This window comes from Asparagus officinalis, chromosome 3 (genome assembly GCF_001876935.1).
Source record: "Asparagus officinalis chromosome 3, Aspof.V1, whole genome shotgun sequence".
Classification (NCBI taxonomy): Eukaryota; Viridiplantae; Streptophyta; class Magnoliopsida; order Asparagales; family Asparagaceae; genus Asparagus; species Asparagus officinalis.
In genome coordinates, this window is record NC_033796.1 from 45,146,992 (window position 1) to 45,150,222 (window position 3,231).

Here is a 3,231-nt window from a genome sequence, read left to right on the forward strand (position 1 = left end):
TGCTTTGTATGGTCCGTCGACTCACTCCATGCATTTGTTATTATCAAATGAGTTTCTGTGACTCGAGTAGTGACGTTCATCATCTTCTCTCTATCTCAAGCCTCGTGCGGGGACCTATAGGTAATTTTTGACGCCTACAGATACCCCCTCCAAAGTGTTTCAGTGTTGTTTCTTTTATAGATGAGCCTGAAATACTTTGGATATGATCGGTCCAACCTTCAGTCAGTGTAAGAGTACATGTAGTTAGATTTGATTCTTAACTCCTTCGATTTTCGGTCTGTTCAGTATCTTGATGAATAACCAAAGCTGTTCCGGCACTGCGTTTATCATCTGGTCGTCGTCGAAGTCTCAAATCAAAACTGGTGAGTTGATTTTGGCTCGTATCATCGAGTTGACTTTGAACTGACCATCTTCATCATGATATATTGACTTGCGTTGACTTTCATCGTAATGCGTTGATTGGTGTTGTTTCGGATTGCCTGACGTTGACTTTTTCATTGCAACGTGTTGACTGGCGTTGACCTAGGGTTTTAGGTCGCCCGACATTGACTTTTTCATCGCAACGCGTTGACTGGTGTTGACCTAGGGTTACGTATTGACCGGCGTTGACCTTTCATCACAACGCGTTGACTGACGTTGATCGGCGTTAACCTAGGGTTTCGGATCGCTCGTCGTTAACACAGTTTATACTCGTACGTTTGCTGGAGTATACACAGTTTAAGCTCTTAAGGTATTGGAGCATGGCGGTCCTAAATGTCAGAGCTGCAGGACCAACTATGGCTGATTCATCTACATGTATGGATCTTATCCCGAAGTTGTTGGATGCTCTAGTCACGAGACCAACTAATGAGGCTGGTGCGTCAATAACTCTTGCATATATAGGATTTTTGGCAAACCCTCAGCCATCAACGGGTTTGATGAGCCTTTACCGACTACCGTTTGAGTCGGGTTAGCATACAAATTGTTTAAGTCCGTTCCGCATGTGACGTTTTGCTAAAAGAGTTAACTCTTTTAGTGTTATGATATTGAATACGTAGACTTCGTCTTTCTCACGGGAATAGACTACCCGGCTGCATGTATCAGATGCAGACTCAGGATTTTTTGGTAAATCCTCAGCCATCAACGGATTTGACGTGCCTTTACCGATTACCGTTTGAATCGGGCTTGCATACGGATTGTTTAAGTCCGTTCCGCATGTAACATTGTGCTAACTCTGGAGAGATCCATACTGCCGTAGGGTTCTACCGGAGGCGTGGAAGCAGAAGGAGTGGGATCCGAAGTTGACTAGGGCTGGGGAGCAACGTCGCCTGCTTTTGCCTTAAGCGTTGATTTAGCCTTTGGCATCCAAATTTGTTTGGATCTCGGTGATCTCTTAACCGCCTTTTCCTTTTGCATTTCTTGTGCTTTTCGCACAAGAATCTGGGCATGTGCAAGAAGTGCGCGACGCTTCTGAATGCGCTCCTCAAGAATGGAACAGTTCTGTTTGACATGAACCCATTCGTTAGTAGGTGGTTGGGAGGAGGTTCCCGAAGCTTGCTACTGGAACACTTGGCGCCTTCTGAATTTCAGATCTGCATCATAGCAGATCCCGTCAACAGGCTTCAAAACCTTGGCAAATTGGCGCGTGAGATGTTGACGGCGCCTTTGACGAGCCCTCTTCGTCAGCACTGGTGCACTTTCAACGGGCAACTCTTTGCGCCTTTGACGAGCCCTCTTCGTCAGCACTGGTGCACTTTCAACGGGCAACTCTTTGACTTTCGAGGAGTTGTCACGAACGTTGGATCTGGTTTCTTTATGGTGCACTTTCAACGGGCAACTCTTTGACTTTCGAGGAGTTGTCACGAACGTTGGATCTGGTTTCTTTAGAGGCAGGAGAGGGGTCTCCCACTGCATTCGGGTTCAGATCATCAGCCCTGGTCTTCGGATCTGAAGGCACATTCTTCACGGTAGTGGTTTTCCTACGTTTGCAAGAAGAAGATCTGGAAGAGGAGGAGAAAATATATTCCTCAAATTTATATTGGTCCAATTCGTATTCGACCTCTTCGAACATCGGGATCTTGATCGTCAGCTACGGCACGACAGCCTCGGCAGCGAGGCTGTAGGCTCCCACTATGATCGCCAGTTTATTTGCGGTGAAAGTTGATATCTTCATTACTGAATTCATTACATGTTTATCGATTATAGATTCAAAGTAAAATTAGTCTTTTTATAAGAATTTCTTACACAATGAAAATAAAAAAAATACAACTCTCTTCAAACAAATGCAACGGTTGTTTATCGCCTACTGCTTGCGTGGGATCTTAGCCTGTGATGGGGACGTTGATATCTGTGGACCACCAAATGATCAGATCAAATCCAGAGCTTGTTGATTCGTGAAGGAATCAAGAAACCAAAGCAGTTATCTTGGCAATGGCGAGATAACCACTCTTCTCGAGATCACCGCAACGGGGCGATCTTAAGGAAGGAATCAGGAAGTGTAGATCTGACGAGCTTCTCTTCTTTATACTGACGAACTCGATCCGATCTCTCCTCCTCCTCTCTGAAATTCGTGGCTCTTCAGTCCTTAATTCGGCAGGGCTTCGCCGACGCTCGAGAATTCCAGATCCCAAGAAATGAAGGCCCTGGGGCTGTATTTATAGGCTTCAGGAGCCCTGTGCTCGGATAAGAATGATCGATTCACTCTTATCTTCAGTTATAACCACATAACCATGTTCTTGGATGATATCAGATCAATTAAAATGAATCCAAGCGGTTAACGATCGAAAAACAGCTTTAATCTACCAAAAACAGCATTTCGGGTCTGCGAACACCCGTGGGTGTCTCGGCCAATCTTAGGCTGAGACACTCTTGCCCTTGGGTGTCTCGGCCAAGCCTTGGCCGAGACACCCCTTGGTGTCTCGACGAGGCTTGACGCATTATCCCACGCGTTGTGTCCGTTTTCGTCGTAAATTCGTCATCCGAACTCGCAATCATGCGATTCAAGATGCGTTGGAAAGCTAATGTTGAGATCTATAAGTTCCCATGGTTGAATCATATGTGAAATAAATAGGATACGAGGGATGTTTCGTCTTTCGTAAGCGACGCGGGGCTCCCGATCAGCTCGTGTTTTCGTTATTCTGTTGTTTCGTTGTTTTGTATGGTTCGTCGACTCACTCCGTGCATTTGTCATTGTCAAATGAGTTTCTGTGACTCGAGTAGCAACGTTCATCGTCTTCTCTCTGTCTCGAGCCG